Below are 24,086 nucleotides of genomic sequence, written 5' to 3'. Positions count from 1 at the left end.
ATATTCATTTGACCTTAATGACTGCATAGATATAATGGTACCAATGAAAATCACATAACAAAATTAGAAAAATACCATTAGAGGACACAATTTTCCTTTTCTACCCTAAGGACCAATTACGTCAAGTGCCTTAAATTATATTAGAGTGCAAGCTAAATTTTGGAGAGGATTAAGAAATATTATTTTTTTCAATAACTTTGTTGATCTAATTAATTCCAATCAATATCACAATTCCAATGATATCCTTCTCTATAATTTTTTATAATTTCTTGACCATATGGGCTTGTAGAAGAAACCATTTTAATTTAGGTCATTTATCTTACTATTAAATAAATGGATTTGATGTTTAACTCGACATTGCATTTCAAGGTATGGTTTTCATTTTTTTTTCACTCGGAATATTTAGATCATGTGTGATGAATTAGTCATGAAAGAAAAATAAAACTAGAAACAACTTGATAACTATAAAAAATGGAATAAGATGTAAAATTACCAAATAAAACACAACTAAATGCATTGAAAGTATAAGATTGTATTTATCAAATAATCAATTGGTAGTTTCTAAAGACACTATTTTTCTTAGTTCTTTCATTTTCCATATATCCAATTTGCAATTTGGATGCATAAAAGGTTTATGTTATAACTGCCAAAATAAAATAAGCATAATACAATCACATTATAAAACATTAACTCAAATAAATAATAACTCTCCTATGAATAATAACATATTTCTTTTGTTAATCACCTAATTCCTCCATATATATCTTCTCTATTGCCAAATAATCTTCTTCAACTTCTCATGTTTAGAATAATATAGGAAAAAATGTACCAATGACCTACGTTTTTTGGAATGTTTCCATAGCTTTATGTTTCTACCAATAGTTAAGTTGGTGTAGTGGCATACAAAAACACCATGTCTATAATCATAAAATTCGTAGTAGTTCTTCATTTTTAACTATGAAACTAAGGTTAAGAACTTATAAATAATAACCATTGTCTTGGTGGGAAATTCATTTTTCCTAATCAATTATTACTAATTTTGAGAATGGTTTCCCTCTCTCCAACATGTTAATTAATAGTCAATACCCCTTAATATTTTTTTGATAATCACTTCATATATATGATTTATAAAATAAAACAAAAAATATATAAAAATTAATAAAAATTAAATAACATGTAATAACATTGAAATTTAATTTAATATAACAAACTGTAATAAAATATTTAATTATAATATATTCATATCTCTTTGTATCAGCTCCAATACATTATTATAATCTATAGGAATTCATGTTTGGTACCTATTTAATGAATTTATTTCAAAACTCACATGTGATTAATTCCAAAGTATGCTTGGCCCCATATACATTAATATCTACGGTTTACACCATCCCATTGGTCACTTCTACATAAGGCAGAAAAGGATTTTAATTTTCCTGAAAAAAGTTATTTGATCTTTTAATGGGATAAAAAAATTTAGTTCCACATGATATGTTGTAAGAATATATATGATATATTGGCCTATATTTTTTACTTTATAAAAATAAAAAATAATCACACTTTTATTGGCCATGTTAACTACTCTTCGATCAATATTGTACAACATTTAACTATAATTTAAACATCACAAAGAAAGTAGATATTATAAATATCATCTCTTCCTTAGATAGAAATATTTTTATGTGCACACCAATCCCATTGTGGTCTCTTTTTTTCTCTGTATAAAATAAAAATAAAACCATATTTGGGACACGCTATATTATATGTGTAATAAATAAACTCATTAAAATATAAACTCAATTTCAAGCTAACCTATGAAAATATCTGACAAAATCCACTGTCAACAAAAAAATATATCCCTAGTGATAAAATGATCACAAAACAGCTCGAAAATATCTCATTATCTCAGTATCACCTATATCTCTTCTCTAATATCTATCCCATTCCTAGACGTAATATGGGCCATTATGCTTTCCCAATATAAATGCTAACATTGGCTATATTGTATGCCATTTTATTGTTATAGGGTGTGTTTTATTAAAAAAAAATAATGTATTTACCATACAATTTCAAGTCAAAATTTTTTCTCTTGGTTCAGTTGGTAGGGGTGTACTTGAGAATTTTTACAGTTTGTTACTGCACAAAAATATGTTTGTATGTTAGCATATTTAATAATAATATCCCAACACTATCTATTATCAACAGAAATTAATGTTACGTATTATATTGATTGTAACATTCCAAGTTTTACATTTCACCAAATATCTTTATCCAAATCCGCATCTTTCATGGGTATTTTTGGAATTTTTGAATTTTTTTCATGTCATGATAGTATTAAATGCGATTTTCTTGATCCCTAGAACTTGTTCTATGTTTTGATATATATTATCATGTTTAAGAAAGGCTTCGTGTTATCACGCCAAGAGGTAAACACTACTTTAATTGATTGAGCTAAACTCATCTCTCTACATGGAAATTTTTCCTTCGTATAGTTTATTTTTTGCTTTCTCTACATCAATATTATCTATTCTAACGAATATATATTTAATGGTTTTTGCATGTAATTTAATAATTTGTCACTTATACTTATGCAAATTATATTACGTTGTTAAAGCATATTGTGCTCTCACTTGTAAGGATTCAACGAGCACATCAAGATTATCTATTCTAATGAATATCTATTTTATGGTTTGTTGTGAAAGCGTATTGTACTTTCACTTATAGGGATTCAACAAACGGGCACATGGTGAGTAAAATTATTTTCTAACAAATTGTCTTTTTTGCAGTCCACTCACATCCATTGATAGAATATTTAGCATTGGATTCTTATAGTTTTGATTATTTTATATTATTATTTTTTTAATGTTATATTTAAAAAAGATAAAGAATAATTAGTATTTATTAATATTTTTTGAAATCGTGTTTTTGTGATTTATATTGAATAAAAAAAAATTGGGTAAAATCATATCATGGCACCAACTTAAATAGAGAGGAATGTAGAGATCTTTAATTAAGTTAATAATTATAATAAATAGCTAGTTTATGAATAATATTTTTTAAAATATAAGATCAATTATGAGAATAGAAATATATTAAATAAAATCTAATAATATGGTATGGTTAAATATAGTTGAATAAATAGAATCAAAAGAATCAAAATTTCAAAGTCAAATCTCAAACAAGAAGGGAAATCCTAAAAATAATAAATGAAGCCAAGACCCTATTAATAAAAATAATATAATACGAAAGGTTTCCGAAGAGGTAGTTACCAGATAAAGGAGTGAAGAACAACTAGGGCTGAAATTTTGTAGGCACTGATCTCCATGGTTGGGTGAGGAGGAGGGAGCTGTCCTCCCTCCTACAAGCAAGCGGTTACCAACCGGGGTAAGAAGCCATTGGAAGAAGTCAGAAGTGACGACGAGGGTAAAGAGAGCAGGGAAGAAGAGAAGGATGGAGAAAAACATTGTGAGAACAAAAGCACAAAAGACAAGGAAGAAAATGACAAGGAAAAGGGAGCTAAAACCAAGGCACAGAAAGGACCTTGCAAGCCCAAATCTGAGGTTACACCCAGGGTGGTCCTAAATGATCCCGCGCTGCAGCCACACAGGGACCACATGCAAACTTATGCTATCATTTGTAAATTCATGGGAGTATGCCCCACTGAAAAAGCTTTACAGAAATGGATTAAATACCATTGGAAACAAAAAGGGAGCATTCACCTACATCTGGGGTCAAAAGGATTCTTTACAGTGGTCTTCACTAATATTGAGGACAAAGACAGAGTGTTTGAAGGAGGGCCCTACTTCTATGCAGCTGTTAGCCTTTATATGAGGCCATGGATGATGAACTTTGTCCCGGACCGGGAGACTTTCACATCAGTTCCAGTTTCGCTAAGAATTTACTCCCTTCGTCTTGATTACTGGCAAACAGAATCGTTAACAGCTATAGGTAATAAATTAGGACTTTTTGTCAAGGCCTCAGAAGTCGCTAGAAGAGGAAGATATACTTCCTTTGCACGAACCTGTGTGGAAATGGATCTCTCTGGAGCTCTACCAGAAGAGTTGATTTTGGATGTTTTTGATGAAGAATGGGTGTAAACAATAGATTATGAACATATTCCTTTCATATGTCGCACATGTCATGAGCATGGACACCTATTCAGAGATTGCCCTCTCAGTAAAATTGAGAATAAGAGTAGAGCTTCCACAATGAAAGAAACACAAAGCTTTCAAAAAGTGAGACACAGAGGAAAAGGTGACAAAAGGGGTCTTAGGCAACATCAAGCTGAAGGGCCTCAAGTTACACAGAATAGGTACTAGGTTCTTGAGGAGGAACAAGAGACAATAAAAGTAGATTAGGGAATAGAGGTAAATCAAGAAGACAAGGAGACAGAGGAGGACAGAGACCAACCAGAGAACAATAACATACAGAAAGAGGCTATGATGAGAGATGTAGAACTGGATATGGACCAAGAAATTACCCAGAGTGAGATGGAAATGGAGGATCAAGAACTGCAGGAGATTTTAGATAGAGAGCACCTAGATTTGGAAGGGTTCCTGAAACAGGGAACCATGGGAGGGTTAGATTTGTTACCTCAAGAAGAGTTCTCTAGAGTACAATAGTTGTGCTTATGGAAAACCCATGCTAGTGGGGTGGAAAGGCAACGCAGCACGACAAAACATGGCAGAGAAGGTGTGAAATCTATAAAAAAAACACCAAGATTAGCACCTCGAGGCTCAGGAAATAAAAGAGGCAGAAAAAGGCAGAATGAGCTGTTGATGGAGTGTGGAAAGCTAATGATAGATTCAGGTAAGATGAAAGACCTAACCAGTTACTCTTTCACTAATCTTTAATGATGAAGTTTACTTCTTGGAACATTAGGGGTCTAGGTAGTAAAAGGAAGAAAATAATACTTAGTAACAGAATGAAACAAGAAGCTCTGGATATTATATTTATCCCGGAAACTAAATGCTCTATACAAAATATTAAAGGACTTCATAGTAAATGACTCAGTCGTTTTGAGTTTCTAGAAGTCAAGGCAGAAAATATAGCAGGTGGCATTCTTACTCTTTTGAATCCCCTAAAGATTGGCATAATAGATGTTGAAGCTTCCATAAATTATCTATCAATGATCATGCAACCTCTGGGGATAGGGAGATATATATGGTAACAAATGTTTATGGCCCTTAGAGAATGGATGAAAAATTGAGATTCCTAGATTCTCTTATGGATCTCAGAGAGAGATATGCTGGGACTCCATGGATTTTGGGTGGTGACTTCAACATGATCAAATCACTATTGAGAAAAAAAGGGGCCACCAAAGCTCTTACCAAAGATTCCTTAGCTTTTCAGTCTATTTTGGACACTATGAAACTAGTTGACATTGATACAAGTAATGGTCTCTTTACTTGGAACAATAGGAGAGGAGGAGGGTCTCTAGTGGCCTCAAAGTTAGATAGATTCCTCATATCAAACGACCATATACTCAATGATAATGGAATGGAAGCCAGGATTCTACCCTTTGGACGTTCTGATCACTGGCCAGTTCAACTAGAGATCAGGGGCATTGGTACTCCAAGGAATAGACCTTTCAAATTTGAGAATATTTGGCTCACCCATCTAGATTTTATCAACAACATTTCAAGTTGGTGGTCTAAATATCTGCATATTCAGGGTACAAGTATGTTCCTTCTTCACAAAAGACTAAAACATATAAAGCTCAGGCTTAAAGAGTGGAACAAGAAATAATTTGGAAATATTTTTGAAGGAAAAAAAGCTATTGAAAACAAATTGCAGATACTCAACCAATCCGTTATCAAGGTTGGCTTTGATAAAGTCAGTAATGATAGAGCCACCAATCTTCAGCATGAATGGGAGAACTTATGCAAACAAGAGGAAATATGTTGGAGACAAAAATCTAGAGAGCAATGGTTAAAGGAAGGAAAAAGAAACACTAGATTTTTCCATAGGTCAACCTTGGCAAACTAGGCTCATAATAGAATCTCCTCAATTAAGGATTAGGAAGGGCAACTACTTAGTGCCCATGAAGAAATTGAAGCGGTTTTAGTTCATCACTTTAGGGGGATTGCACAAGAAAGCATTCCAAATAGAGAACCTTTCATTAAGGATATCATAAGACATATACCAAGATTAGTGTCCAGAGAGGATAATCTCAACCTCAACAGGCCAATAACTTAAGAGGAAATTAGTGAAGTCCTCAAGGAAATGCAGAATGGTAAAGCACTGGGTCCTGATGGTTTTAATGTGGACTTCTTTGAAGCATGCTCGAATATTGTTAAACAAGATATAATGAATGTAGTAGAAGATTCTGGGGGCATAGAACTATTCTGAAGGCACTGAACACCTCCTTCATTTCACTGATCCCTAAAAAAGATAATGTTCTAACTCTTGATAAGTTTCGACCCATAGCATTTTTCAGTGTGGTTTACAATATTATATCTAAGGTTGTAGCTAATAGACTCAAACCTCTTCTCCCCTCTCTAGTTTCTGGGGAGCAATCTGGTTATGTGGAAGGTAGACAAACTCTCAATAACATCATTCAAGCACAGGAGGTGGTGCACTCACTGACTAGCAACAGGAAGGTTGGAATGATCATGCAGTTGGACCTAGCTAAAGCCTATGATAAGTTGAACTCGACCTATATCAGGAGGGTTCTTATTGCTTTTGGGTTTGATCATAATTGGGTTAGATGGATCATGGCTTTGGTAACTTCCTCTAGCTTTTCAATTTTTGTAAAAGGCTCTCCCTCTGAGATTTTTATTCCCTCAAGAGGCCTTAGGCAGAGAGATCCACTCTCTCCCTTTCTCTTTATACTCATGATGGAAGGACTTGGTAGATCGATTAAGAGAGCAAAAGCAGAAGGAAAAATCAAGGGTCTTCAACTTTTTGAGAATGGATAGACTTTGACTCATCAACAATTTGTTGATAATACCATGTTGCAGGGAGTTCCTACAGTAAAAGAAGCTTTGGCATACAAACAACTTCTAAATGACTTTGATTTGGCCACAGGTATGGAGGTTAATCTTTTTAAATCTAAAATATTTTTATTTAATACTGATATTGCTATACAAAGGAATATCTCCAGAATTCTAGGCTTTCAAAGAGCTTCTCCTCCTTCAAAATATTTGGGAGTCCCCCTTACTGCTAAACCTCTTCGTAAGAGTATTTGGGAACTGGTGATTAATAAGATGCAGGATAAAATCAGGAATTGGACCATCAGATCTTTAAGCTTGGCTGGCAGGTTGGTGCTTACAAAGGCTGTTCTACAATCTATCCCAGTTTTTATGCTTTCAGCACTTCCTATTCCAAATGGAGTCTTACAACAATTCAGAACCATTCAATGAGACATTCTTGGGGAAAAGGGGAGAATAAAAGGAAATGGGCCTTAGTTTCTTGGGAAAATATTTGCAAACCCAAAAATCAATGAGGTCTAGGTTTGGATGATCCAGAGGTTTTAAGGAGGGCTTTAGGAGCTAAGTTATGGTGGAGATGGGTCAAAGAACCCATGACCTAGTGGGCTAGTATCTGGACAGAGAAATATGCTAGAACTTGGGACAATAACGATCATATAAGGATTTCTGGTAATATAAAGGGCTCATACATCTGGAATAAGGCCTGTGAGAACAGAGGCTTATTTCAAAAGAATAGCTTCTCGGAAATCAGAGATGGGGATTTGGCACTTTTTTGTGAAGATAAATTGCAATAAGAGCCAATACTACTAAATGAGCAATTTCTGGACCTCAAAAGAGAGACAGACAACATAGGGTTAACACAGGTCAAAGATTTTGGGACCAAAATAATAATACAAGTAAATGGAGAAAGTGGAGGAATATGATTTACGGGGAAGATAACCCCTTGAAAACTAAAGCTGAGGCTCTCATGCAGATATTAGAACAAAGGAAGATCTTAGTGATAGGGGGGCATGACCAATTGAGGTGGGGCAACAATAATGACGGTACCTTTAATCTTAAGGAGGCTAAAAGCAAACTCCTTGAGATGGACTCTCTTGCTCCGGATAGAATATGGCAGAGTCTGTGGAGGAATCAAGGCTAGATGAAGATTAAACTCTTCATGTGGCTTGTTTATCATAAGAGAATTCTAACTTGGGATAAAATAAGGAAAAGGCATGCGTTGGGACCTTTAAGATGCTAGCTTTTTGAAGCACAAGAAGAAACTATGGAATACCTCCTCAATAATTGTATCTTCACCTCTAGTTTATGGGAATATTTTGCTAACATCTTCCAAAAGAGTGACAGGGATAGAGGGTGTATCTTCAACATGGATGGGGCTTCTAAAGGAAACCCGAGTAGGGCGGGCTTTGAAGGGTGTTAAGGGATGATTATGGTAATATCCTTTCCATCTCCGATGGACATTTAGGCAGAGATACAAACAACATGGCAGAAGCCATGGCTATGGAGTAGTGCTTAGATCTCCTGGTGCAGGATAACCGGTAGAATGTAATTATCGAAGCTGACTTTGAGATGATTATCAACACAGTCAATAAAATTAGTTGGGGCTCAGAACTAGAGAAGGCTTCAAAACACTTGAGACTGATCCAGGTATTCCAAAGGATCCAGATCCACCTCAGAGCCCTACGCATGGTTAGTTCTAACCATGTGTGAAGGCAAGCCAATAAAATTGTTGATTTACTGGCTAATCAAGGAGTGAAGTGTACCATGTGTAGGGTTGCGATGGGCGAGCATAGGTTGCCTCATGATAGTTTCATGGATCAGTGCGACAGCCAAGCAGTGAAGGATATGATGGTGTACCGCACCAAAACTATGGAAGCTCTATCCAATAATTTGGTTGAGTTATGAGGTGCAAGTTTTACCTTTTCTCGTTTTCTATTATGTTGCTAGGAGGAGTCTGCTACTAGAGTAGTTGTTTGGAGGGAAGGGGTAGTACATCGCTCAGGCTCACATACGGCTACATTAGCGAAAGTGGTAGCTGCCAGAATCTGGATTCCAACGACGACTTGATTATTCCTAATACACTGTCCAAGGTCACAAATCCGTTAGCTGAGTGGTTTCCGGTATATCAGGGGCCTCTCGGGTGGGAAGTGGTTTTCAAAATTTAGGAGTGATCACACTCATCAAACTACACGTGGCGGAGGGGTAGTTTTTTTTTCCACCCTTATTGCACATTAACCAGCAGCTATTTTGCTCGGTGCGATATGATCCTCCGTTGTAGGATCAAGTCGGGCAGATCTACAGCTGTGATTTATCGAGCTTGTCAGTGGGTTCATAAGGTTAAAGGGTGGACTTCTAGATGGCGCAATATTTACCTCTACCGTTGGATCAGTTTGGGAGGATCGACGGTCAGGAATCTACACGCATACTGGTGAATCCAAATGGTTTTTTGGTGGGAGCCTTGGCTATGCGAGGTCCTCCTCTGTAGGTGGTGGGAGCTAGTTGTTCTGAAGGCAAAAATAAATGGCTTTCTCACCCTTTTCTCAGCTTTGTCGGGTTGCTTATGTGGCCTTGTTACTTTTTGCCATTTTGGGTGGTGTATTTTTGGGGTTGGAGTTTTAACACTTAACTCGTGACCCTCGGTTTTCTAGAAAGCAGTGTTTGATTAAGATCCACGTTTCCATGTGGATGGTTGTATTCTATGTAAATAATTTTCTTATTTAATGAATTTTAAGGTACCACTCTTGCTTTAGCAAAAAAAAGATAATAATAATATAATACATGAGTCAACATCTTATTAACAATTAATAATATAATATTAAAAATAAAAAGACATAATAAAAAAATATTCACATAATGTAAGTAACAACAAATTAAAAATAATATAAATAAAAACAAACTAAAAATAATAAAAAATAAAGGGACCAAGGTCCTACAAATAATTCAAGGATCTAATAAAAATCAACAAAATCATGTAAGACTAACATAAAATAAGGCCATATGAATATTTAAAGGAGCTAAGAATAATCAAGATGAAAGAAATAATTATTTGATGAAAAACCAAATTTTATTTATTTATTTTTATGGAAACCTTAGATAAACAAGTAAAAACACATCAGATAAAGAAGATACAAAAACCTACACACAAATAAATAGAATAGAAAAAAAGAAAAATACTTAGACTAGAAAAAGAGTCATCATCCTTCCTTGAAAGGAAGACCTCAAGGAAAGGCACACTACCATTGTCTTCATATTCCAGGGTTAACTTTATGGAACTAGACTTATTGTTAAAATGATGGAAAAAGAGTTCCAACTCTTTCTTAGGATCGGACCAGATGATCCACAAACATCTTCGACATCTTAAACAGAAGCCAAAAAAAGACTAAGTCCTTTGATTCGAAGTCCTCCATAAATGGATTAACCACCACTAAAGACTAAATCCTTTGATTCAAAGTCCTCCATGAATAACCCATAAAAATGAATAACCCATAAAAATGAAAGAAAGAATGAAACCCATAAAAACACTAAAAATTTACTCATAAAATTCTTTATTAAAAAAATTCATAGAATAGTCATTATGCAGAACTCTGTCTTATTAACTCAAAATTAATTGATAGTGAAATAAAATATTTGCTGGGAAGGTACACTGCTTTCGTCTACAATACGAGAGCAGCCGCATAGCAAATCGTAGGCATCTTTTGATAGCGATGATCAACAAACGGCACATTTTGGGTGTTGAGTAGTGCTGTCTTCAAACGCAAGCTTCACGATTGCATATCTGAATATTTAGATTCCTTTTGTTTCTATATTTATAAAATGCTAAACTTAAGACTGTTTATTTAAAATTTATTTATTTATTCTATTGAGAGCTGGGAGACCGACGGACTAAATAATGAAAATAATTATAAGCTAATTTAACACTTTTTCACATTACTATTGATTAAAAAATACAACACACAATGGTGAAAAAGTTTATCACTAATATTTATATAATTTTATATTGAATAAAAATATAATTAAATATTATCAACCTTTTACATAACCAATGAGGGGCAAATTTCAAAAGTTTATTTAATGCGTGTGGAGTATGGTTTAGTGGGAATCAACGACTTTCACAACACTAGCCAGAAACATGATTCTGGTAGAGTTGGGCTAATGGAATCAGGAAAAGTGGTTGCTGTTATCATATCAATTCGAGTGCATAAACATTTGAAACTATCGGGTCCTGAATAGAAAAAGTGTCATGTTTTATGAATTGGGAAGACGGTATGGTGTTATCACGTCAATTCGAGGCTAGAGACATTGCAACTTGTCTCTGGATCAAGGAACTGTCCTGCTTTATGAATTATTTTGATAGATATGAATCAATCAGCTGCCCTCCTTTGTGAACTATTTCGATATGTCGGTGAAATGTTTTAATGAACTGTCCTTCTTTATGATCTATTTTAATATGACAGTGAAATGTTTGTTTATTTATTTGTTCTGTATTTTTAATTTAATAAATATGTTATATCGTATTAAAAGTTAAGGTGTAATGTAAATTAAAATTATATTTAAAAATAAAAATTTAATTTAATTTTATAAATAGTATTATATTAAAACTTCAATATTTAATATATATTAAATTTTAATTAAAAATTAGAATAATTTACATTTATGAATTATCTGCCTAGGGATTTTGTTAGAAATATTAATTAAGTAAATTTAATAAAATATTATATGAATATTTTTCTGGGTTATTGAAAACTGTAATGTAGATATTAATATATTAATTAAAAATAATATTTTTGATATGTTTTTTCTTTTCTAGAAAAAAAGAGCAGATATGATTTAAGTTATTTCTTAGTTTTGGTCAGAGAGTGCAAAGAAATTAGTGTTATAAGAAATTTTATTAATTTCTAATTAATTAGTTGGTTAAAAGAAGAGTATGTACATTTCTATATATGTGGAGAGTAAAATGATTGTGAAATGTATGATTGGTTCTTTCACTAATTATGTGGCTAGTTTGACTTGATTTTTTTATTATGTTTTTTAAGCATTTGACCATCATTTTAGAAAAATTATTGAAATTGCAAAGGTTTTCAAAAATTTAATGTCACTAACTTGTTTCACCAAATTGGTGTTAATTGTGAATTTTTTTTATTATTAAAAGTATAAACTTGTTTATTAATAAATAATAGGCAAACAAAGAAGCAATTTTTTTTTATTTTTATACATAGATATCATTAGAGAATACACACTTGATATATATAATGATTAGCACAACCACGTTAATCAATGTCATTGATATAAGTCTATAGGTGTATATCAATCACATGCACAACCAAATTAATAAGTGTGGTTGATTTACTCTCATATGCATATATCAACCACATCAATAATTAAAATGGGATTCAATATTAATATTAAGATTGATATTAATTAATACATAATTATAATAATTAGGTTTTAGTATTACTATATTATAATTACAATATATTACTATTTTTTGTGTTGTTGTAAGTAAGTAGTGGGAATTCTATTCATCTTTCAAAACAAAATTACATTCTTTGTGAGTTGGTCTCCCTCATTAGAAACCAGACGAACTCCAATATAGCCATGTTTTCATCTGGACATGACATTGTTGATGTTTTTCTGTTTGGACCAAAATTTACAAAATTTACACAAAGGTATATGACACTAGTGCTTTTGACTTCTACTAGCACTCCTACACACACCAAACGACTCGGCCCTAGTGAGAACTAAACTACTAACTCTACTAAACATGACAAAGGGAACATAACAATAGTCTAGAAGCAACCACCAATAACATATCATAAACATTAAAAAACCATATTAGATGTCATGGTCTTTGTCAGAAAGGGCTTCCGTTGGTTCACGTGGCTCCTAGTCATTGTCCTTGCGCAAGGTCTTCCTTTTGGTGCAGTGAACACAAACTCATCTCACTTTGGCCATTTGATCTTCACCATTTTCGAGAGTAATGTCTAGGTAGTGGAAATAATTCAAGAAAATATCATTTTTTTCCGATTGTGTCAGTTTGGTCCTTACGATGACATTCAATATCCACCAACATTCAGAGATGGGTTTCCAGGAGTTCCACATGCTTTTTCCGAATTTGAAGTTGCTTCAACTCGGATCCCTTAGTGCCTATCTCTGTAATGAATTTCCCCACGAGCATCTTTATGTGCCAATTTGTGTCCACAATCTTGTGGTAGAGGGTTTCACAAGTCCTCGTGACCCCCGTATCTATTAACCAATCCACCTCTTTTGTAACTTGACCCTTTGACTTGTTAGCTCCGTGCACCATGATGTCTTGCTCCATTTCTTCGAGAATGGCCTTTCCTTCCTCCATGTCTAGATCCACATAAGATTGAGTGGATTCTCAAGCTGTGGTATCCATCCTTGTCTGCTTACGAGGGATGGCCTTTTTCGACCCTCTATGTATCATTCCCTTAGGATAATATTGCCTACTCTGATCCGTAATTCTGTAAACAACAAGCTTACACAGTACCTTTCCTGCTATGATTATCCATGTACCTTGCATCTGAAGAATTATGATGCCACCTTACTGTAACAACCTTGTCTCATATTGATTGCATGCCAGCCATGGTTTCTATTTTCAATGATTATTGATCACTTCTTGGGTTTTCTCCCTTCCAAGGGCTTATCAATTTTATGCGATCCTAGTCTGATGCTAACTTCTTTGATGCATGTCCAACTTATCTAGGTGAACACAATCATCTTTTAATTGTCCTTCTTAGAATTCATCCCATCCATATTCACCCATTGTAGACGCCTCTTTGGCAGCCTGCTTTTCTAACTTGTCTTTCACCTTACTAGCCAATCTACGTAATATATTAATAAATGTGTTTTATTTACTCTCATATGCGTATATCAACCACATTAATAACTAAAATTTGTATGGAAGGATTTTATTTTTTTTGTTATGCTTGGCAAGACTCTCTCATTTTCAATTTTTACATGTCCATTATTCACCCTACAACGGGGGGAGGGTAATACAAGATTCGAACCCAAGATCTCTAGTTCGGTGAAACTTCATTCCATGGCCATCGCCACTTGTACTGCCCCACACAGATATCTATGGAAGGAATTTGATATTAATATTAATATTGATATTAATTAATATATAATGATAATAATTAGGTTTTAGTATTACTATATTATAATTATAATATATTAATGTTTTTTTGTTGTAATTAAGTAGTGAGAATTGTATTCATCTTTCAAAACAAAATTACACTCTTTGTGAGTTGGCTTGCCTTATGGGAAATCGAACAGTTGCAATATAGCCATGTTTTCATCAGAGTTTTGATGGTGGCATTGTTGATGTTTTTATGTTTGGAACAACCAAATGACTCGGCCCTGATAGTAACTAATATAATAACTGTACTGAACATGACAAAGGGAACATAAAAATAGTCGAGAAACAAGGACCAATAACATATCATAATAATTACAAAACTATACTAGTCATGAGGGTGTTTTTCGAAATGGATTTTCGCAAGTTCAGGTGGCTTCTAGTGGTTGTCCTTCCGTGAGGTCTCATGTTGTAAACACATACTTGAGTATGATTGGTTCTTTCACTAATTATGTTGCTAGATTGACTTGATATTTTATTATGGTTTCAAAACATTTGACCATCATTTTAGAAAAAATATTGAAATTGCAATGGTTTTCAAAAATTTAATGTCACTAACTTGTGTCACCAAATTGGTGTTAATTCTGAATTTTTTATTATTATTAAAAGTATAAAATTGTTTATTAATAAATAATGGGCAAACAAAGAAGCAAATTTGTTTATTTTTATACATAGATATCATTAGAAAACACACACTTGATATATATAATGACTAGCACAACCACATTAATCAATGTGGTCGATATAAGTCTATAGGCGTATATTAATCACATGCACAACCACAATAATAAGTGTGGTTGATTTACTCTTATATGCATATATCAACCACATCAATAATTAAAACGAGATTCAATATTAGTATTAAGATTGATATTAATTAATACATAATTATAATAATTAGGTTTTGGTATTACTATATTATAATTACAATATATTACCTTTTTTTGTCGTTGTTGTATGTAAGTAGTGGGTATTCTATTCATCTTTCAAAACAAAATTACATTCTTTGTGAGTTGGTCTCCCTCATTAGAAACCAGATGAACTGCAATATAGCCATGTTTTCATCTGGACATGACATCATTCCCTTAGGATAATCTTGCCTACTGTGATCCATAATTCTGTAACAACAAGCTTACACAATACCTTTCCTGCTATGATTATCCATGTACCTTGCATCTGAAGAATTATGATGCCACCTTATTGTAACAACCTTGTCTCATATTGATTGCATGCTAGCCATGGTTTCTGTTTTCAATGATTATTTATCACTTGCGTTTTCTCCCTTCCTAGGGCTTGTCAATTTTATGTGATCCTGGTCTGATGCTAACTTCTTTGATGCATGTCCAACTTATCTAGGTGAACACAATCATCTTTTAATTGTCCTTCTTGGAATTCATCCCATCCATATTCACCCATTGTAGGTTCCTCTTTGGAACCCTGCTTTTCTAACCTGTCTTCGACCTTATTAGCCAATCTACATAATATATTAATAAATGTGTTTTATTTACTCTCATATGCGTATATCAACCACATTAATAACTAAAATTTGTATGGAAGGATATTTTTTTTTGTTATGGTTGGCAAGACTCTCTCATTTTCAATTTTTACATGTTCATTATTCACCCTACAACGGGGCGAGGGTAATACAAGATTCGAACCCAAGATCTCTGGTTCGGTGAAACTTCATTCCATGTCCATCGCCACTTGTACTGCCCCACACAGATGTCTATGGAAGGAATTTGATATTAATATTAATATTGATATTAATTAATATATAATGATAATAATTAGGTTTTAGTATTACTATATTATAATTATAATATATTAATGCTTTTTTGTTTTAATTAAGTAGTGAGAATTGTATTCATCTTTCAAAACAAAATTACACTCTTTGTGAGTTGGCTTGCCTTATGGGAAACCGAGCAGTTGCAATATAGCCATGTTTTCATCAGAGTTTTGATGGTTGCATTGTTGATGTTTTTATGTTTGGACCAACCAAATGACTCGGCCCTGATAGTAACTAATCTAATAACTGTACTGAACATGATAAAGGGAACATAAAAATAGTCGAGAAACAAGGACCAATAACATATCATAGTAATTACAAAACTATACTAGTCATGAGGGCATTTGTCGAAATGGATTTTCGCGAGTTGAGGTGGCTTCTAGTCGTTGTCCTTCCGTGAGGTCTCATGTTGTAAACACATACTTGTTTGACCTTATCGAGTTAATATTCACCATTTCCTAGAGTAGTGTTCAAGAGGTACACTTAATGCAAGAAAATATGAAACTTTTTTGCCATAGTGTCAATGCAGTTATTTTGGTGATGTTCAATATCCACCAACGTTCACAGATGGGTTTCCATTCAATCCACCTACTTTTACAGAATGTTAAGTTGCTTCAGCTTAAATCCTTGAGTACCTGTATCTGCAATGAATTTACCCATGAGTATCTTCGTGTGCCATGTTGTGTCCACAGTCTTGTGGTAGAGGGTTTCACGGGTCCTATGGACCTAGATATGTATTAACTAGTCCACCTCTTCTATAACTCAACCATATCACTTGTCAGTTATCTACACCTTGTTGTCTTGCTCCAATCCTTCTAAAATGTGCTTTCCTTCTTCCAAGATTAGATCCACATAATATTGAACAACCTCCCACTTCAGGGTCTCCATCCTTGTTTGTTTACAAGGGTTGGCCTTTTGCGCCCTCCACGTAGCCTTCCCCTGTAATAAGCCTGCCTACATTGATCAATAATTTTGTAAACAACAAACTTCCAGAATAGAAAACGAGTTATATATACTTTGGGGAACTATTTTTTGCATTGGAAAAATGATAAGTAGAATGGGTAATAATGGTTGTGTCTGCTTAGAGCCCGAAGCTTCCACCACTCTACAACTTTCCTCTTTTGGCCATTTATTTCCTGCTCGAGGTGTGACAAACTACACAAACTAATTTCTTCACATTGCTCAGTTACCCGATTCATCTTTGGTTGGTATCTTTTCACCATTTCCATATTTGAAATGGGAATTAACTATATAGAATGATGGTTCAATTAATATGCTATATTGCTTCGAGCCCATCCCTTAGGGGAAGGAGGAGTCCTACCAGGGATGTTACCCCTCTTTGTCACTTCCTTTCCTACTACTATGATCACCATACCTTGCAGTTGGAGAATTTTGATGCCACCTTGTTTTGAAAACCTTCTCTTGTCTCGATTTCATGCCAACCATTTTTTTCAGTTTCTAATGATTATTTATCACTCCTTGGGTTTTGGAAATTTGTGGGGTTGTCACCTCTTCCCCAATCCTAGTCTGATATTGACTTTTCTCATGGATATATATCTTAGTTATGGGAACACAACCATATTTTAACTTTCCTTCTTGGATTCCATCCCATCCATATTCAAACATCGTAGATGCCTCTTTGGCACCCTCATTCGACAACCTATATGCCACCTTGTTAGCCAGTATGTGTCCTATATTAAAGTCAAGAGTCTACATGACTTCCAAGTTTCCCTGAATTTGCTGAATGATCTCACTTAGGTGTCAATTCTTCATAACCTTCCCTATGTTGGTACCACTCTAATGATGCTTCGTCTCTTCGATTACAAGTGTTGAGTCTCCTTCAATGATTTAGAGATGGTTGTTAGCCCTGACCAAAAATTTTAGCCCTTGTTCCAGGGCATGGAACTTCATTGCATTATTAGTAGCCACACCTAATAGAATGAAATAGAGCCTAAGGATCCTACTAGCATTATCTCGAATTACCCGTCCTACTCCAGCTCAACCTAGGTTTCCTTTCAAGCTTCAATCAAAATTTAACTTCAGAAACTCTTGGGTTAGAGGCGACCATGTCATTATAGCTTCATGAATTTGTGGCTTCTTCCTTCGGTGGTGATATGCTTGTATTCCTTTTAATCCTAATATTTCCATAATTTTTTTCTCTGGGTCCATAAAATTATTTTCTCCTTTTCATATCAAGTTGCTAAGGATTTTTTCTTGTAATTGTTGCAAGATTTCATCGATGAGGGTCGAGGTTGGGGTGGATTTGTCGGGAAATATATGACGGTTTGTTCCTTCCAGATTGCCCAAACCATAAATCGAGGGCTTAAACAACAAGAACGGTTGACCACCTTCTTTTTCAAGATTTATCCTTTTCATTTGCTTAATGCTTCTTGGATATTATCCAACTCTTTATATGCTTGGTGAAAAGCCTAAGAAACCCAGTCCAAAAAAGTAGTCGTGTACTCACAAATGTTGAGGAGGTGATGAGTAGATTCTTCCTACTTGTCATAGAGGTTACAATGTGAAGGACCAAAAAATCCTATGCGACATAAGTTTTCCAAAGTTAGAATATTTTTGTACATAACAACCCATATGAAATGTTTAATTCTTAGCAATTGAGTGGTTGACCTAAGATTTTTTGATATTGATTTTTTTATACCCATATGGTACTCTATTTGATATTTATGGGCCTTATTTAGGGTAAATTTTTCGCCTTCCTTCCTTCCCCACTTTAGTTGGTCATCATCATATGAGTAAAGAAAATTTCTTCTCTATAGTTCTTCATTTAGGTCTTTGTAAATCAGGGCCAATGGAGTTGGCACCCAATGGATGATGCTCGTTGTAGTTTACAGTGGACAACTTTGTCCATTTTTTGATGGGTGCATCCTAGGTCCCAATATTGTTGAAACTTATATTTTCCTTCTATATGCAACACTTCCTTGAGGGTTATTCTTGTGGTAATAGCTATTTTAGGTTCTTATTGTCATGCATCCTCCCAAAGTAAAGTTATTAAGCCATTTTGTATCTCCCAAAAACAATGGTCCTATATTAATCCTTGGTTTCACCATACTAGGTTCCATTAGTTAAATCCCATCATAATGTCATTAAATTTGATTATGGACAGGGGGATACATTTTGGAGCATATTTTTATTTAAAATATGCTGCCCATGAGAGGTTAACATCCTTGATCCATCTCCACCACAATTTTTCTCCACGGATGACATTCGTTTTTTTAGGATCCTAGATACCTGAACCTACTCTAGATTTCAGTTTCCATAATTTATCATGACCCATTAGAGACCATACTTTTTTCCTCTACCGCAGACCATAGGAAATTTTTCTTGCTTTCTCTAATTTTCTTAAGAATCCCTTTAGGACATGGTAACACTGCTAGCAAAAACATAGGGATAACATGTTGGATTTTTTTGGTCAACACCATCCCGCCTGCTAAATTGAGGGCTCTATAAGTCAACTTGTTGACCCTGTGTTGTAATTTGGAATTTTTGGTTTCCCAATTTGACTTCTTGCTTTCTCTATCTATTAAGGGTACTCTGAGATACTTTGATGCAAAAGTTATTCCTTTAGAAACCTAGAACGAGAGTAAGGTTTATCTACACAACAATGTGAGTATTCAAAAAGAAATTCATTGACTTGGATTGATTAACCACCATACATGTACTTGGTACAAAGTCCTCTAGGATCTAATTATAGGCTTTTGCCTCCTTAAAAATAAGAACACCATCAAACATTGTATCATCCACAAATTATTGGTGGGTGGTTGATTTGCACTCTTAGTAAGGTAGTAATCCTTTAATATCCCCTATGTGAGTCTTTTGTTTAATGGTTCTGCTAAGTCCCGCTATTAGAAGAAAAAATATAAATGGAGATAATGGATCAGCCTGCCTAAGGCCCCTTGAGGGAGATAAGGGTTACACTAAGCCCCATTGACAATGATGGAGAAGCTAGTGGAGGTCACTAGAGGCATTAACTAGTGAATTGAATGTTGTCGAAAGCCTAAATATTTTAATAGGTTCTCCAAATATTCCCAGCTTAACTTATCATATGGTTTAGTGATATCCAAGTACATTACCATTCCCACCTTTATTAGGGGTTTAAGAGAATGAACAATTTCATGGTCCTAGATTATATTTTGTAGAATTTGCCTCGCTTCTACAAAAATTACCATTTCTTCTAAGACAAGAACTAGTAGCTCAGGTTTTAATTGATTGGCAATAAATTTTGAGATAAATTTAAATATTACATTATAGAGAGAAATAAGATGAAATCTATACGTAGTGCTAGTTTTTGTTTCTTCTGGTATTGATGCTATGAAGGTGGAATTCAGAAATTTTAGGATAGTTGTTGATGTGGAAGAATATTCTACTTCAGTAATATGTTGGCCAATAGTTTCCCAACATGCCTTCAAAAACTAACTCTAAAGAAATCAGGACCCACCACCTTGCCACTAGGAATGTCCCACGTCACCTGTTCCACTTCCTCAATTGATATTGGTTTGATAAGGTTATCATTTTTCTCCTTTGTAATTATCCTTAGAACATTCTTCAAGATTTTTCTAGTTGCCTCGGATCTGTCTCCTTGGGGATATGTTGTTATGTCATTGAGTGCTAGAGTAGAGTCTACTCAATCTCCTAATGGGTGTCAAGCATTCTCTCATCTTTTTCCTTCAATTTTAAAATTTTGTTATGATTTCTATGGGAGATTGTAGTTCAATGAAATATTTGAGAATTCTTCTCTCCATATAGAAGCCACCACACCCTCTATTTTTTTTTTCCATGATTTCTCTTCTTGTATGTTGGGTCCCTATAATACTAGTGATTACCCCATTACTATTGTAGTTATACCCCTTATTTATATTGTTGTGCCCCTATTAACCCCATATTGTTATTTCTGTGCCCCATAGAATCCCTCTATTGTTATTTTTGTGGCCTTATATTATTATTGTTAGGTCGGCTGGATTATATTGTGACTCCTTAGACTCCTCTATATAGAAAGGAGGTTTTGTCATTTGAATCATCCAATAATTGTTCATCTATGTAATGAAAAGGAGGTTGCCCCCTCGAAGAGGCTGAATTCTAAGGCGTTGATCTATCTTTTCTATCTTTTCTTGAGCTGGTTTCATAACATTTGGTATCAGAGCTTTGGATTCTAGGGTTTCGCTGCTCCAAACAGGTCATCGTGGCATTTTTGCTATAACTTTTTTTCTGTGACGTTTCAAAAGTCTCAAAAAAAAACCCATTTGAGAATAAATCACGTTGAACCTTGGGTCCAAATTTCAGAGCTTTTCGAGAGATATTTGTGGAGATATGATCTGAGGAAGTTGGTCTTTTTGCAGACTCCTGAATTACATTCAAAACAGGTGACCTGGGGAAAATCGTCATAAATTTCTCTCTGTGTATCAGATTGAAATTTTGTAAGAAGGTACAGAAAAAGGACAGATTCTAGTTTCTTGTAAATCCTTTTTAGAACCAAAGATCGAAAATTTTACACGTGGCACATCATACAAGTTCGCTCTTCTGGAAAGGTCAATATTCAAGTCATCTTGGGAGATTGTGCATAACGCTTTCTTGGAGAATCCAATTTGGATAAGACTGGTGGAATTGGAAAGAGGACACAGAGAGCTACTACAGGTCAGAAATTCAGAACTAGATGATTGGAAAGTACAGAGATACATCAGAGGCAATATCGAGCTCCTACAAAGTGAAAAAGGTGTGTAGATTTTTTTAAATTTTTACTTAAGCTTGGTTTGAAAAATTATTTTGAAGGAATTCAAAGGGAATAGTAGAGCAATATTATCAGTAAATGATGCCCCGAGGAAAGAAAATGCAAACACCTAGTAAGGAACCTGAAAGCTCTAGCATGACTCATGAAGAAGAGGAAGAAATGCTACATGATATATCAAAATTACAAGAACAAGTGCAACAAATGTCACGCTCACAAAAGTTAACAGAAGCTAAGATAAATGGCATGGAAGCTAAGATGAATGGCATGGAAGCTAAGATGGATAGCTTGAAGATAGATTTGAACACAAATTTGAAGACAGGCATGGCAGAATTGAAGACAGATTTGACAAATTTTCTACAAGAAATACTTACTAATGGTGAAAAGGTAGTAAAGGAAACTCATGATGAGAACAAAAGAAATGTTAATCATGATTCCATAGATGCTAATGTTGGATCGAAGAATCACCATATTCCAAAAATCGATATGAGGAAGTTTGATGGCAAGGATCCCGCCACATGGATATTACAGATGGAGCAATTCTTCGATCTCAATAATGTGCAAAACACACAAAAGGTACGTATGGAAACTGTATATTTGGAACCAAATCAGTTTGTATGGTATCAATGGCTTTGTTCTCGTAAACAATTTATCACTTGGGCAATTTTTACGGAAGAATTGATAGCACATTATGAGGATACAAAAAGCAACACTTTTTTTAGCCAATTGATAAGTCTCAAACAAAAGGGTTCAATAATGGAGCACATTGAGGAGTTCCAAAAATTGAACATAAGGGTAAAAGATATTCCAGAGGAGCATAGGATTGATGTGTTCATAGGGTCTTTAAAGGATAATATCCAACATGATGTTCGCCTTTGGGAACCTGATTCATTAGAGAAGGCATTCAGGTTAGCAAGAAAAATGGAAAGCAAAATTATGGCAACTAGGAAGCATACCACTCACAACTATAAAGACGGAAGTGTTGTTGCCCCTAGTCTTCCACAACCTACAAGGTTGACACCACAACAATTGGAAGAAAAAAGAGCAAAAGGGCTTTGTTACAGTTGTGATAGCAAATACACAAAAGGTCATAAGTGTGCTGAGAAGAAATTATTCTACATAGATTGTGAAGAGGAAGAAGAAAAGGAGCAAGAAAGGTCAAAAGAAGAGGATATACTCCAGGAACAAAGCCTAGATGAAGAACAAATAAATCCGACCATATCTTGTAATGCATTGGCGGGAATTACCACTCCTCAAACCATCAAGATAGAAGGACAAATCAAGAAGAAAAAGGTAATAGTGTTGATTGATTCAGGAAGCACCCACAATTTTATTCATTGTAGGGTAGCAAAAGAATTGAATTGCTTCCTATATCCAGCACCAGAGTGTCAAGTGATGATTGCAAATGGAGGAACAATAAATTGCTCTGGAAAGTGCCATAATATCAAGCTATCCATGGGAGAATATGTATTGACTAGCCCAATGCTTTCCATTCCAATGGGAGGTGCTGATGTTGTACTAGGAGTCCAATGGCTACAATCCTTGGGTACAATAGCTTTTAATTTTCAAGAACTTTTCATCAAATTTTCTATGGAAGGAAAGGAAGTTGAATTAAGGGGTATTGCAGGGAAACCAGGAAAGATAATCAGCTCTAATGGCATGACAAAGCTTCTAAAAAAGGAGCAAAGAGGTGTAATTGCACAATTATGTTCGCTAGATGTTTCCACATTGGAATCATCTATTTCTCCAGATCTCCAAAAAGTCCTGGACAATCATTCCAAGGTATTTGAGACTCCCAAAGGTCTCCCACCTATGCGTGATCATGATCATGCTATTCATCTGATTCCAGGAAGTGTTCCTCCAAACATCAGGCCGTACAGATATCCCTATGTCCAAAAAAGTGAAATTGAACGTATGGTTGCAGAAATGCTAGAGGCTGGTATAATTCAACCGAGTCAAAGTTCTTTCTCAGCTCCAGTAGTATTGGTGCACAAGAAGGATGGATCATGGCGCATGTGTCCAGATTATAGGGAGCTCAACAAGCTCACTATTAAAGATAAGTTCCCCATTCCTGTCATTGATGAATTACTGGATGAATTGCATGGATCAATTTACTTCACCAAGTTGGATCTTCGTTCAGGATATCATCAAATCAGAATGAAGATTGAAGACATTCCAAAAACGGCATTTAGAACTCATGAGGGTCATTATGAATTTTTGGTCATGCCTTTTGGCCTTACCAATGCACCTTCAACATTTCAAGGTTTGATGAATTCAATTTTCAAACCATTCCTTAGAAAATTTGTGTTAGTATTTTTTGATGATATACTAATCTACAGCAAGTCTTGGAAGGATCATGTTGAACATGTTGACAGGGTGCTACAACTATTGGAGGAGAAACAATTATATGCAAAAAGATCCAAATGTTTCTTTGGAGTCCAGGAGGTGGAATATTTGGGTCATATTGTATCT

Source organism: Pinus tabuliformis, chromosome 8 (genome assembly GCF_031772625.1).
Source record: "Pinus tabuliformis cultivar Carrire ecotype Pingquan chromosome 8, CPIR1, whole genome shotgun sequence".
Lineage (NCBI taxonomy): Eukaryota > Viridiplantae > Streptophyta > Pinopsida > Pinales > Pinaceae > Pinus > Pinus tabuliformis.
The sequence above is the reverse complement of the archived record's forward strand: the minus strand, read 5'-3'. Positions refer to the sequence as shown.